The sequence below is a fragment of the Colobus angolensis genome, unplaced genomic scaffold (genome assembly GCF_000951035.1).
Source record: "Colobus angolensis palliatus isolate OR3802 unplaced genomic scaffold, Cang.pa_1.0 Scaffold284, whole genome shotgun sequence".
NCBI lineage: Eukaryota > Metazoa > Chordata > Mammalia > Primates > Cercopithecidae > Colobus > Colobus angolensis.
Window position 1 is genome coordinate 3,104,326 of NW_012116088.1, and position 15,970 is coordinate 3,120,295.

General features: G+C 40.1%; 1 protein-coding gene across 5 annotated transcripts in view; it reads left to right on the forward strand.

Annotated features, from left to right (window-relative positions):
* The window catches only part of LDB2 (LIM domain binding 2), a 392,824-nt gene that overhangs the window by 157,790 nt on the left and 219,064 nt on the right, over nucleotides 1–15,970 (forward strand). The window lies entirely within an intron of this gene.

Here is a 15,970-nt window from a genome sequence, read left to right on the forward strand (position 1 = left end):
CTTATTTAAGAAAATGGTCCACCAGCCCTGAGTAAGCAGGCCCAGCTGTGGAAATATTAAAAGATTTATTAAATCCAGGCTCATCTTCAGCATTGCCTCATCGACATTAGTTATGGGAGTTGTAGGAAGTTTTCTATTTCTCATTAGATGTTTGCAGCATCGTTCCTGAGGTCCTACTGCAGCTCCTGACAGCTGCTGTTTCCATTGTGTTCCTTCTGTTTCTAGCTCTGGGTTTTGTGGCCAAGCAGGATACCTTTTAATTGGCACAATCTTCATTCAGAACCTTGAGGAGAAGAGGACCCATTCCCTGGAAATTAGGAATGCATATGATTACACTTCACTTCCTACTTTCCCATGTTTTTAATTAATTAATTAATTAATTAATTATTGAGACAGAGCCTCACTCTGTTGCCCATGCTGGCATGCAGTGGCACAATCTAGACTCACTGTAACCTCCACCTCCCGGGTTCAAGTGATTCTCCTGCCTCAGCCTCCTGAGTACCAGGACTATAGTCACGTGCCACCATGCCCGGTTAATTTTTGTATTTTTAGTAGAGACCGGGTTTCACCACATTGGCCAGGCTGGTCTCAAACTCCTGACCTCCAGTGAGCAGTCTGCCTCAGCCTCCCAAAGTGCTGGGATCACAGGCATGATCGACTGCACCCGGCTACCTAGTTCCCATTTTTAAAATTGCAGTTTCATTTATTACCTATTTCCCTTTGGGGGAAAAAAAAAATCAAGACTCTCCAATATTAGCCATGGTTTTGGCTAAAAAGAGACAGATACAGATTTGAATTTTTAGTCCCATGTAAGTACCTCTTGCTGTATTATTATAATTTGCCAAAAAAAAAAAAAAAATGGAGTCAGACACTTAGTAGGTTCTTATCTTAGTGGTTTTCAAATATGTTCAATAATAACTTACTGGATTAGTTAATAAGTTAAAATGATAAACATTCTAGTAATGCTTTACAGTTTAGGAAATGCTTTCATAAATCAGGACCATCTGTCAGCTTACTGAGGGTGAAGACTGTGTAATTCACCTTTGGAGTCACTGTGCCTGTTTCTGTGATAGAGAAAGACCCATGGTCAATATTTGACAAGTAGTACTTGGTGACCATGTGCCATTCCATCGTCACTACAAACCTGGGAGCAGGTGTCAGACTGACCATTAGTATTGAAGAGACGACAAAAGCGAGGTCTTCAAAGATGCAGAATTCAACTCTTCTGCCATATGGGCCCATACTGTGGACCCTTTACCATCCCACTATTCAGAACTTTTTTTTTTTTTTAAACAGTAGAGAATCTTTAAACATGACCTGTTTGGAGTAAAAAAAAAATTCTAATCTCTTACTTTGGATCCTGGAAACTTACCTCCTTCTCTCCTCATTCGCTCCTCCCAGAAAGAGCACAGATTAAGCATAATTAGTTCTTCATGGCAAATGTGTACCTGCAGCCTGTTTTTCTTATTGTAGTTCAGTGTGGATTGCTGAAATCCCTTCGACATTGCTGCTACGAAGCTGACATTTATAAATTTTCTTTCTTAACGCAGTATGGGGTCCTCCATATGTCTTCCACAATAACTCTCTGTGTTTTCAGGGAATCTAAAGATTTATTTCCTTCCAAGTCCTTGTTGCTGGCATTTTCTCCAAGCCTCCAAAACTGCCAAGAGATGAACTTCAATTTAGAGGAACTGTTACATTTGTCATTGTGAATTTGCTAAACTTTGGATAAATTTGAAGATTTATGCTTATTCGCAAATGGGCCCTGAGAATATCTTTGGAGCTCAGAAAGTTCACGCTTGACTTCCTTTTCACTGTTCTAAGTAAACGAGTTCTTAAATCCCTGCAATCTCCCCGCCTGGGCTCTGGGTCCCTGCCATTGCCTCAGCCTGCGTTCATTTGGACCAACAGGAACTGAGATGTGACTTACCTCTGAGGTGTAGAGGAGGAGGGCCTTCTCCCTGCCTTGTTCTGTGGAAATCACATACTCAGTCTGCATTTCCAGGATAACCCAATTAGAGAATGCCTTACATAACCCCTCACTTTAAAGGCAAATAGCCCAGGCCTGTGAGTCAGACAAACTTGGCTTCAAATCTCGACCCTGTCCTGCAGTTACCATGTGACCTCGGGTGTTACAGCTGATTTCTCTGAGCCTCACCATTTTAATCTGTATAATGAAAATCATGTCTTTCTGACACTGTTATTATAGTATTTGTGAGTAATATACATATAATCCCTGATACACAGGAGTTTATCAATAAGTAATAGCTATTATAGTCAGTATTTATATGTACAGCTAACATACCAAGAAATTGACTTTGCTTTGACTTGCTCAAGGCAACCCAGCTAGTTGGTAATAAAGTCAGGATTCAAATTAATGTTTCCTCGTTCTTTATAAAACACGTGACTTGGCCAGGTGTGGTGGCTCACACCTGTAATCCCAGTACTTTGGGAGGCCGAGGTGGGTGGATCACAAGGTCAGGAGATTGAGACCATCTTGGCTAACACGGTGAAGCCTTGTCTCTACTAAAAATACAAAAAAAATTAGCTGGGTGTGGTGGCGGGCGCCTGTAGTCCCAGCTACTTGGGAGGCTGAGGCAGGAGAATGGCGTGGACCCAGAAGGTGGAGCTTACAGTGAGCCGAGATCAAGTCACTACACTCCTGTCTGGGTGACATAGTGAGACTGTCTCAAAAACAAAAAACAAAAACCAAAAAACAAAACGACAAACAAACAGAAAAACCGTGTGATTTGGCCAGGTGCGGTGACTCACACCTGTAATCCCAGCACTTTAGGTGGCAGAGACGAGTGGATCACTTGAGGTCAGGAGTTCAAGACCAGCCTGGCCAACATGGTGAAACCCTATTTCCACTAAAAATACAAAAACTAGCTGGGCATGATGGTGGGCACCTGTAATCCCAACTACTCGGGAGGCTGAGGCATGAGAATCACTTGAACCCAGGAGTCAGAGGTTGCTGTGAGCTGAGATCCAGACACTGCACTCCAGCCTGGGTGACAGAGTGAGACTGTGTCTAAAACAAACAAACAAGCCACATGAGTCTATTTATTAGTAACTTGCTAAAAGTTCCATACTCTCATTTTCATTTTAAACAGTCTAGAAGAAACATAGTTTACAGGGAGCACGTACCGTATTTTGTTCTTTGAATCTTCAAAATATTTTAGAGCCAAGTACAGGGGGAAGTGTAATTAACTGCCTTGATTTTAGTGATGTGCAAAAAATTGGAGACAATCTATTTGATAGGTATTTTAGTTTTTGATTGCAGAATATCAAATTACCAAAAACTCGGTGAATCAAAATAACACATATGTATTATCTCACAGTTTCCCTGGGTCAGGAGTCCAGGCTAGGTTGCTAGGTGCTCTGGCTAGGCTCTCACAAGGCTGAAACGGAGGTGTCATTTGGGGCTGAGGCTTGTTGGCAGAATTTGTTTTTTTGCAGTGGTAGGATGGAGGTTTCTATTGTTTTTTTTTTTCTGGCTATTAACTGGGGGCTGCTTGCATCCCTGTAGGTCTTCTACTGCTCCCTGGCATGGGGGTCCTCTTTACAACAAGCAGCTCGCCTTTTTAAGGCAGTAGAATCCCTCTCCCTTCAACTCTCCAACGTTAAGCGCTTGCCTCATTATATCAGACCTGCCCAAGAAAATCTCTCTTTTCATGAACCTGAAGTCATCTGATTAGGGACTTTAATTGCATCTGTAAAATGAATCATGGGATAATATCCCCTCATAGGCACAAGAGACACTCATGATCAAGGAGTGGGATTATACAGGGCGCATATACCAGGGGTGGGAATCTTGGAGGCCACTCAGAATTCTTTCTACCACCAGGGCATGAAGCATGTACATAATTATCTTATAATATGAGACATTCTGACAAGCATTTTTTTTTTTTTTTTTTTTGAGACAAAGTCTCACTCTGTCACCCAGGCTGGAGTGCAGTGGCGCAATCTTGGCTCGCTGCAACCTCCGCCTCCTGAGTTCAAGCAATTCTCATGCCTCAGCCTCTTGAGTAGCTGGAATTACAGGTGTGCATCACCATGCCTGGCTAATTTTTGTATTTTAGTAGAGATGGAGTTTCACCACGTTTGTCAGGCTGGTCTCAAACTCCTGACCTTAAGTGATCCACCCATCTTGCGCCCCCAAAGTGCTGGGATTACAGGTGTGAGCCACCGCACCTGGCCCTGACAAGCATTTTCAAACAAGGGAAAAGTGCCCTGTGAAGCCAGAGAACAGCGGTCATTTCCCACTATAGGGGTTGGGAGGCATGGCAGAGACAATGAGTATAATTCAAGTAGGCAGAGATAGGGGTGAGGGTCAGTGAGGTAGAAGTGGAGTGGAAGAAGCACATCCCAAGGAAGGCAAAGAAAGTATTTTGGGAAAATAGTAAATGCTTTTGGTTGATTAGAACTTGCTGCTCTGTGGTTTTTAAGAGACTTGTGTTTTGAACTGATTGAAATCTTTAGAAAAGGTGATGGGGACACTCTTGGGTATACCTGATTCCATGAGCGTCCTCTGCTTTTTTCATATACTGGCTAATGAAGAAGGGAAGAATTTGGCCACATGTCTGTTGTGTGTGGGGCTTTGAATCCTGTCACCATAGTCACCCTTCAGGACCTTGAAAAAGTCTTTCTTCTTCACCATTTCTGGTGGAGAATTCCAAACTTAGGGGCTTCTGTGGCTTGTAAAATGCCTTTCTCCCTTGTAGAAAAGGTAGACAAGTCTGAAAACTGGGTTCAATTCTGTAAGTTACACATTAAACCAGCTTGAGTTGGTTGTAGGTAAAATAACTCAAAACCATGTTGTATAAGAAATGGTGTCGGCTGGGCATGGCCTATAATCCCAGCACTTTGGGAGGCCGAGGTGGGCGGATCACAAGGTCAGGAGTTCAAGACCATCCTGGCCAACATGGTGAAACCCGTCTCTACTAAAAACACAAAAATTAACTGGGTGTGGTGGCACACGGCTGTAGTTCCAGCTACTCGGGAGGCTGAAGCAGGAGAATCGCTTGAACCCGAAAGGCGGAGATTGCAGTGAGCTGAGATCGTGCCACTGCACTCCAGCCTGGCAACAGAGTGAGACTCTGTCTCAAAAAAAAAAAAATAAGAAAAGAAGAAATAGTCACGGATTCATTCATGTGTTCATTCAGCTAATATGTACCGTGTTCCTGCTGTGTTGCTCAATCTACTTTTCCTCGGGGGATCCATCAAACAAGATAGCAAGGGCCCCTGCCCTCATAATGTTTATAATATAGACTCTACATCATAGATAATTTAGACTTTAGATGTAAAGCTTATACTAATTATTAATGAATTTTAGTTTTGGTGACTGCTATGAGCAGAATATATGTGATGCTTTAACCAATCTCTATGGGGGCAGCAGTGAAAGCTGGCGTGGGGTGTGTGGAGGGGAGTCAAGCTAAACCTCTCTGAGAAGTTATAATAAAGGTTGAAAAAAATCTAAGTAAAGAAATACACCTGTTGGGCTGATAGAGTGAAGAGACCATAGATCTGGGATAGACTGGATCTGACTGGACTCCTGTCTTTTATTTTCTTCCTGATGTACAGGTTCTTAGATATCACAGCCCACCTCATTCCCTAGTCCCCTCTGGAGGATTCATTGTCCCTTCTCTCTGTGCCAGTGACATGTGGCACACATATCTGTTGTGTTATAGCTTTCATAATGCACGGTCATCTGTTTATATGTGCTGAGCTGGGATCTCTCTGGAGATGTCCTTGGACAGTAATTGCAGCCTTTTCACCCCTTAATCTCCAATATCTAGTATTTCACCTGGCACTATATTTGCTACTGAATGATATTTGTTGAATGAATATACCACAACTCGTTGGAAATGATAGAAGTCACATGTTGACAAACTGTAGTGCTTTAAAAGGAAGATCTTTCAAAACAAGTTTTCCAAAATGCGACGATCTGCCCCAGAATGACAGGCAGAGCTCACCATCCCTGGAGCTGACAAGCATCCCAGAATTCTGTATATATGAATCAGAAGCAAAGCAGAATTTGAAAAACTCGATTATAACCATTCTCAATTATCCAGTTATGTCTTTGATTCAATTACTGGAGAAAGTGAATGCGTTTTTTTCACAGGTCAGATTTATGTCCACAAGTCGCATTACTGATTGGGAGAGTCTTTCCTAGCCATACACTTCTGAGTTGTGTTTTGCATTTTGGTCTCCTTACTGAAAGTTGTATTTATAAGGAGGATAAGATTTTTTTCTATTAAAAATAAAATATACTTGTTGCATTAAAGAGATATTCCAAGTCATTATTAGGGCTGAAAAGCCTGTCCAACTATGAATGAAAATATGCCTGTGCAAGAGAGTAAGGCATCAAGACAGACAGAATAATTGTCACTTAGTATAGAAGAAAAATGTATATTCATATACATGAATTAGATCTCATCCTGAACACAGTTCTCCAGTGGAAGTGAGAAGCATAAGTGGTTATGTCCCAGAAGTCCATGAGTTCTATTAGACAAGTATCACATTAGCATGAGACAAAAATCAAACCGATGCAGAAAGTTCATGAGGTAGTACCTGCCATGCTGCTTTTAGCAGCGGGAAGGGCAAAGGATATGGAGGGACAATCAAAAGAACAGCTCGCACGATTGGAGGCCTGGTGGGATTGATCCATGGGCAAAGAACAAAAGATGTACGATGTAGCTAAGCAACTGTTACAGAGGATGCATCGTGATAGACACCTATAAACCTCCAAGGCTCGTATGTGGCATGTTTAGGGCAGTATGAGCCAGGAATATAACTGAATGCAAAAAGACAAAAGGAGAGTTTAAATAGCCGAGTGTCTGCCAGAAGAAAAAATGATGGAAACTGTCTCTTAGAAAGCATTGAAAACAAAGCTGATTTCTTTCAAATGGAAGATGTCACAGTTTAGTGCTAAAAAGACAAAACCAAGGAATATTTATGGAGCTCTCACAATCAAATATCTCTGGTGACTGTTTCCTATCTCCAATTCCAAGTTTAATTTTTATTTTTCTTTCATTAATCATATTAATTGTACCATGTGGTTGTATGATTCCTTTATTTTATGTTCAAAAAACCTCCCTCATGTAACTCAACAAATGAATAGATACTTGTATGTTGTGATTATAATTTTTAAAAGTATGAACATCTGAATTCAAGTGTAAAAGGCAATGTATTTCATTAAAAATAGTTGCTTTAATATACTTGGTACCTTTATTTTATGTTTAAAAAAAACCGTCATGTAACCCAACAAATGAACTGATATTTTTATATTATAATGATAATTTTTAAAAATATGGACATCTAAATTCAGGTACAAAATGCAATCTATTTCATTAAGGATAGTGTGTGTGTGTGTGTGTGTCTGTGCGTGTGTGTGTGTATATAAATATATATATATATTTTTTTTCTTTTTCTTTTTCTTTTTTGCTCTGTTACCCAGGTTGGAGTGCAGTGGTGCGATTTTGGCTCATTGCAACCTCCGCCTCCCAAGTTCAAGTGATTCTTGTGCCTCAGCCTCCTAAGTGGCTGGGACTACAGATATGCACCAGCACACCTGGCTAATTTTTGTATTTTTAGTAGAGATGAGATTTCACCATTTGGCCAGGCTAGTTTTGAACTCCTGACCTCAAGTAATCTGCCTGCTTCAGCCTCCCAAAGTGGTGGGATTACAGTCATGAGCCACCATGCCTGGCCTACTTTAATATATTTTGAAATCATAATGACTTAACCTTCTTTCTTTTTTTGCTTTTTACTTGCCGTTCATGCCTCCAAAAATTGTCTTCAAAATTTTTTAAATACTTAATATCATCAAAAGGAGTTTCAGAAACTGACAGGGTGGTCAAAATTCAAGATTTTAAAGGAAGATGATCTGGGGGGTGCCTTAGATTGGTTTAATTAAAGAGGAGCCCACTTGAAAGTTTCATCTGGAAGAACTGAGAAGCCTTCTCTTTCAATCTCTCTTTCTCAGTTTCTGTCTCTCTTTCATTCCTAATTGTTTTCTTCTATCACAAAGATTTTGAGACATATTCCAGAACGATAGGGATTTTCCCAAGCTAGAAGAATTGGGCCCAGAGTTTTAAACTGCCCCCCTCATCAAAGGACCCCAAATTACTAGAAATATCAGCCAGCCTGAATTCAGAAGATTTGCATAAAGTATGAGTAAACTATCTCTGATAAGAATTTATTCAATATAGGACTGCAAATGTTATTTCATCCATTCGCATATTCATTCATTCTACACTTAACAATGCTAACATTTGTTCATTAATTTGCCAAATGTTCTCTGTCTCCTTGTACTTAATACATATAAACCTGATTTTCACTTCCCTCTGTGGATGCCTCTGGTAGCCTTAAAAGTCTTCATAGAAAATGTGAAAGAAAAAGTGTGTCTCTTCGCATTTGACATACATAAATCTGGATTTTGTATGGCAAAGTAAAAATTAATTTTATGTACCGAAGGGTTCACTTTCAAAAGTTGTAAAGGCTAGGCGGTCGCTTTCAGTCTTGGGCAGTGGTTGGCTTCATATGAAGGCTATAGAAAAATAATTTCCAGAGTTCAAAGCTCCTTGTATGTTTTATCATTAATTGATTTTCTCCTCATCTTCCTCCTGCTCCTCTTCCTCTTTCTCTGCTTCCTTTTTCTTCTTCCTATAACAGAAAATACTCATTATTTGAGTCTCAGGATGATAAAGTTGTGCCATCCCTTTTGGTGTTGGGGAGGCGGGTGAGGAGCAGTGGTGTATCAAATAACAGGGCTTGTGATATTTCTAAACTTTGTTTTACTGAAATCCTACCTGACATGTCCCATTTTTAGGTTCCTCCAAAACTACTGACCACATCAGGTGTTGGTACCATTGGTTGGATATTCTAAATAGATCCCCTAAATCATGTGCTTTTACACAGATGCTTCTATACCTATCACCTTAATTACTAAACTAAACGGAATGTGATTTGGGATTAGAGCGAACTCAGGTAAATGACTAGTAAATTCAATAGCACCTATAGACAGATATTATATTAACGCAATAATATCTGTAGACAACTAGTTCCAGTCATTTGGAATCAGGTAAGTCCTTATTCTAAAGTCCCTCCATTGAGAAATAGAAATCATTGGAGAAGAAATGCAAGGGACATATGTTCACTGAAGATAATTTTTTTTTTTTTTTTTGAGACGGAGTCTGGCGCTCTGTGGCCCAGGCTGGAGTGCAGTGGCCGGATCTCAGCTCACTGCAAGCTCCGCCTCCCGGGTTTACGCCATTCTCCTGCCTCAGCCTCCCACAGGCGCCCGCCACCTCGCCCGGCTAGTTTTTTTTTTTTGTATTTTTTAGTAGAGACGGGGTTTCACCATGTTAGCCAGGATGGTCTCGATCTCCTGACCTCGTGATCCGCCCATCTCGGCCTCCCAAAGTGCTGGGATTACAGGCTTGAGCCACCGCGCCCAGCCGAAGATAATTCTTAAAACACAGAAAAGCAAAAGAAGGAAGGATAGTAAATATTATCCATAATTGCATAGTTCAAAGACAAATCATTCAACATTTTTGTTTATACCCTTCCGATTTTTCCTTGTTTTCCAAGTTTATGTGTTTTCTTTACAGAATCGGAAACATTCTGTATGCACTCTGCAACCTGTCCTTATCTTTGCTCAATACACAACAACCACCTTTTTGTCATAAAATTTTCTCTTATTATGTCCCTTTTAATGCCTGTGAAATATTCTGTTTTATGAATTAGCTTCATCTAATTAACTTATCTCCTGTCATTGAATATTATTTGCCTTAGTTTTTTATACTATAGTTAATTGTGACTTCATGAACATCCTGTCATTAATTTTTTGTGAACACATTGAATTTTCTTTCTTAGAATAAATTCACAAAAGAAAAAATACTAAATTAAAATAACAATTTAAATTATTGTTTGAAGACAGGAATGGGGGCTCACACCTATACCCTCAACTACTCAGGAGACTGAGGTAGGAGGATTACTTGAGCCCAGGAGTTTGAGGCTGCAGTGAGCTATGATCACACCATGGCACTTCAGCCCAGGCAATAGAACCAGATACTGTCTCAAAAATAAATAAATAAAATTAAATAAGTGAAGAAAAATAAATAAAATATTGTCTTACATTTAAAGACTTTTAATAGACATGATCAAATTTTGATTCTTAAAATTTATATCAATTTATATCAAATTTTGATTCTTAAATTTATATCAATTAAAGTCCACTTTACTCAGCAGCAGTAGTTATTGTTACAAAAAAAATACATTTTAACTTTCTAGTCTTGCTCACTCTTTACTTACTTATACAAAAAAATCTGTATCTTTTTACCATTTATATTTAAAACTAACGCCAAACATAAATTTATTAATAGTTTTTTGTTATTCTGATTTTGGGAGATTTAATCAGAACTAATACCTCAGGGAAAACACTTAACAATTTTTGTCTTCCTGGTTAGGGTTTTAAAAACATTATTGATTTAAATGTTTGATATTAAATCTTTTTATGAAGAGGTCTCTGTTGACATGAATTTCTGTCACATTTTATGTTACCTCCTACAAACAAAAGAAGTCAAATTCTAGATTTCTTTTTAAATAAATTGAAAAATAGACTGTCAACACTCAAGGGTTTGAAGGTATGATATAGATTATATTTCCAGACCTGCATAGTTTGATATCATGTGTTCAAGAAAATTCTGCAACTTGCCCACACAACCGCTTGTGTAGCAAGGGCAGGTTTGAACACTGGATTTCCTGTACTAAATTTAGTATGTTTCTCCATGATTTTCTACTAAAGCCATTAACATCCCCTCCTGTTCAGTGTCACATTTATGTAATTCAAAGGGCTCCCGAAATGTTACATTAGATTAGGCATTAGACAAAAGAGTCAAAGTTGGGGGCGGAAACAACGTTTTAAAAAATACAGGCAAATAGGCAACATAAAAATTGGATTGTTGCTTTTTGGGGACAGAAACTCAGAAGTGTTGTGTGTTGAGTCTAATTTTCCTATTTGGGAAAACGTTTCACTGACTTTGTTTTGATAATTCTCTGGGAGCGATGGAGGGTTTAGAAGTAAAGGCATGCGGGTGAATGAAGCAGGCGAGCTGAAGTCTAGGGTACATGTGCCTGTGATCCAAAGGAGGCAGATGGAGAATGTGGAGAGAGAGGACCCTTCTTGCCCAGAGCTGAGCTTCAGGAGCATGAGAGAGCTGGAGGTGGGAAGGAGTGGAGGAGGAAATCCACGAGGCTAGGCTGGCCAGTGATGGCTGGTGCTGCTGGGTATACACCGGCTGCTGCCCAGAGACTGTGGCATCTCTAAGTCCAGCTTCCTGGATAATTGGTCTTCTGTCTCTGTCTCTTTTTAATTAGTTAAACTCCACACTTTCCTTGGATTTTACCAGTTTTTCCATCCAGGGTATCACATTGCGTTCACTGTCACATCTCCAACAGCGACTTCTGGTCTATGACAGTTTCTCAGTCTTTCTTTATCTTTCACCATCTTGTCCATCTTGAAAAGTACTGTTCAGGCAAATATCCTGCAGTGCTTACTAATCTGAATGTATAGTTTTTATAGTTTTTTTTGTGATTAGACTTGTGATTACACTGAGGTTGTAGGTTTTGAAACAATATTCCGGAGGTGAAATACCCTTTTGTCACATTGTATCAAGGGGCACATGATATCCACAGGCCATCGCTGGTGATGTTAACTTTCATCTCTCAGTTAAGGTAGTGTTTGCCAGGTTTCTTTCCTGTAGAATTGCTGTTTTTTTTTTTTTTTCCTGTCCCTTCTCCATTTATTGAAATGAATATTCATTCACTCTACTCATTGGAAGCCAGTCACTAAATCTAGCCACCTGCATGGGAGGAGGGCAGAAGTTAAGCCCCATCTCACACAGCGGGTACTATCTACACATTAAAATGTGGATTTTTCTCTTTAAGAAAGATTTATTCTTTCTCACTCATTTATTTATATAGTTATTGATTTGAAAACAGACAAGCAGAAGGGAGGAGAATCCAGCTGGCCTCAGGAAGAAAGCAGCTCTTCATTTGGAGAGGTGGTTTGAGCCTCTCTTCTTACAGATTCTCCAGGACGCTTCCATCTCCCCTCCTGTCTCCCACCACATCAGGGGACCGTCAGGGAGACTGATGTGAAACGCGAGTGGCAGGAGGCCCCAGTGTGGACAGGCACTAGTAATTTGATGTCCCCACTACATACATCATTCATCGTTACCCTCAGCATCAAACCCTGCCATGGAGGAATGATGACTGTTTTCTTTCTTTTGCACCCATGTGATGGCATTTTACAACCCGAGCCCTTAGAAGATGGGAAGTAGCTCGCCAGGCCCGGTTGCTCATGCTTGTAATCCCAGCACTTTGGGAGGCAGAGGTAGGTGGATCACCTGAGGTCAGGAGTTCGAGACCAGCCTGGCCAACTGAGTGAAACCCTGTCTTTACTAAAGATACAAAAATTAGCCAAGTGTGGTGGTGGGCGCCTGTAGTCCCAGCTACTCTGGAGGCTGAGGCAGGAGAATCGCTTGAACCCAGGAGGCAGAGGTTGCAGTGAGCCGAGATTGTGCCACTGTAGTCCAGCCTGGGCAACAAGAGCAAAACTCCATCTCAAAAAACAAAAACAAAAACAAAAAACAAAAACAAAAAACAAAACAAAACAAAAAATAGAAAGAAAGAAAAGAAAAAAAAAAGATGGGAAGCAGCAGCAGCACTTCCTCATCTTTGGTGAGACATGGTGAGCAAGACAGGGCCTGCCAGATATGGGCATCAGCCAGGGGGCTGGGGCAGAGGAAGGGAAGAGGGTGCTTCAGAGGGTGGGAAGGACTCTGGGTGGAAGGCGAGTGTCTGCAGAGGGACATCTCTGTGTAGGTTTGCGGGGAAGGTGAAAGCCAGGAAATAGGGATCAGCAGTGCAACTATGTTTGTTGGAGAACTTTTTTTGTTTTAATGAAGTCTCGTTGCATTCATGACAACAAATTCTGAGTACCAGGCACCGTTCCAGGAAACAGAGATTCCACTTCTGAAATTCCTAGTGATTAGTAAAGTTGGCATGTTTCTTAAATCATTTCCATTCATTCATTCATTTATTCATTCTCTCATTTGCTCATTTACTTAATCAACAGGATTAAATACATAGTTGTTGGATGCATTACCCCAGTGAGTGGGTTTTCAAACACCTGGCTCCAAAAACTGACTTAACTAGCCATTTTTTTATTAGCCATCATCACTGTCACTACAGTTACCATTTAAGCTGCAAACTAGGTTAAGAATATTACACAAAGCACCTTATTTAATCCAGCCAACAACTCTAAAAGGTGAGTATCATTATTCTTATTTATCAGATGAGAAAATGATGGCCAAATCAAAATTTGAACTCAGATTTTGTTGTTGAATCCAAACTCTGTTCTCTTTTCCCTATGCCAGGCTGCCTCTCTAAAAATAGGCATTGTCTTCTGCAGCTCTGTCTCTCCCAAGTATTCAGATTTTATTTATTATATCTGTTACCACTAATAACAATATTTTTAAAAAATAAGCCAATATGTGATGATAGTGTGAAAAGTAAACATGGTAATTAGGCAACATCAAAATGAAGTTAATTATTGCCTTGATGACTAGGGTGGTTTGTGTACAGTCATGGAGACGGGGAAAGGCGTCACATCAGAAAGTGGTACTCCCACATGCTTGCCATATCACAAGGCTGTGCTCAGCCTATCAGAGGATTGCTGGAAAAGGATCAAACCTGAATTAGCTGGTGCCACACAAAGACTTCTTACCCAGGGCTGCTATTTCCACAAGGCTTTCTCTTTATTTATTATTTTGTGATATCCCTATAGCTTCCCTTTGAGGCAGAGACATGAACCCCCAAGTTGTACATGTTTGGTTTTGTAACCCAGAGTGCCTTGCCTGCTATGTCAGCAGCAGATCCTGATTCACAGGCCAATTTCTAGACTGTATTTGTGCACACTTTTCGGTCAAGAACTTCTAGACCAACTCAGGAATCAGAGATCAAGACAACTATTCCAGCTGGATAATAGCCCTAAACAGCCCTCCACCTTTTTTTTTTTTTTCCAAATTCTTAATCATTGGGTATTTGTTAAAATTTATTCCAATTATTCTGCTCACAACGTCTCCTCCAGGGTTAAATTTTAAATGACTCCAGTTCACCTTATAATCATGAGTGGCTAGGTTGGATCTTATTTATTCCTACCTTGCATTATAATTAGAGGTGGGAAAGTAGGCTTTATCAAGGTAGTAAGCAGCCTTACCTGATTTTGGACCATATCTTTTGTTGCTATTTGATCTGAACACTCAGCTTAAGTAAGAAGGCGTCTGAGTGCGGAGCTTGTTCTACTTTACAGCTTTATTCTTTTTGTTCTGGTGGTTTGTCAAAATGTGTATCTGGTTTCAGTCAAGGCTAGTTCTCCCGACAGTGATTTGAGTGTGTAACCTCAGCAGCTGGCCCAGCGGGTTGTGAACATGCCTTTCCCCGGACCTTAAAGAGTCAGCCGATGCCCGATGCAGAGAAACAGTAGCTAGGTAGGAAGTGGGTGGATTTGCATAATTTGGCTTTCTAAGTGTAGAGTGTTCATTTTTAACTTACACTGGCTTCGCTTTGTTGCCAAACCTCTTTTCAGAAAAGGATGCCTCCACAATTTTTTTCCCTCTTCTTGGTCCCTAACAGCCGATCCTTCAGATGTACATGTTTGTTTGCCCAAACAGACGAGAAATCATCTCAGCTATCTCTCATCAAAATAAAACTTTCCGTATTAGGCAGTTTCTCTCGTTTTCCAATTTGACTTCTATATAGAACTATAGCTGGGGATGGTAATGAGTTTGCCATGGCAATTTCAGGCTATCTGTACTATAAAATCTTATTCTATCCATGCATAATAATCAAGGTTATTAATGAGGACTTGAATTTGTAGAAAAACAGTAGACTGGGCCACTGTGATTTGTTTGATGTAAGTTAATAATCGTACATTATATAACATTTGCAGCTTCCTTGGGCTCCGAAAGTGAAGCTATGGTGGCAAAGAGCATTGTGATCAAATCCACACTAATGAAGTAACATTTGGAGCTCTGCAGGGGATGAAAAGAAATGCATTGTTATTGTGAGTGCTGGAGCATTGTCCTTTACCATTTTAGAGTGTATTGAAATGCATAACTAATAATTGTATTTGCATTTATAAAAGAAAGCTCCAACCAAGTCCCAAGCCCCTTTGAAAAGGCAAGGCTGAGGGTGGGGTGTGAAAATCATAAAGCCGGGTGTCTTGAAACAACAGTTCATTAGAGAGGGGGACTGTTCTTTTCTCTGTGCAGCAGGTTCAAATCCATAAGAAAACAGATTAGAATCTAAGCAACTTGAGATTGATAGGTTAAATTGTTTACACAAAGCTGCTTTGAAGGAAAGGATCTACTTTTCAAGGCAAGGCCTCTGAATTCCTGTTAGGACATTCTTAGAATTTCACCCACAACTGGCAAGGAGCTGGATGGGTTTTTTCAAAGGTGGTGGATTTGCCTCAGATATCTTTGGATTTATATTGGTTTGCTTTTTTGTAGTTACTGCTTGAAAAGCGAAAAAAAAATAAAGATAAATAAAGATAAATATAGATAAATAAAGATAAATAAATATAAAAAATAAAGATAAGCGAAAAAATTCTCACCAAATGTTGCCGGCTGAAGACAGCCTTGGCCAGACCAAGGGATGTGGAGACTAAAGCAGGCTGAGGAGGCCTCTATGACCTTTCAGGAGAGTACAAGTGTCTTAATCAGCTTGGACCACCATAATAAAATGTCATGTACTGGGTGGCTTAAACAAGAGACATTTATTTTCTCACAGTGTTGAAGGCTGAAAAGTCAAGATCAAAGTTCTGATTAATTCAGTTCCTGTTGAGGGCTCTCTTTCTGACTTCCATCTTGGCATGCTCACTTGACTTTTTTGTGTCTTT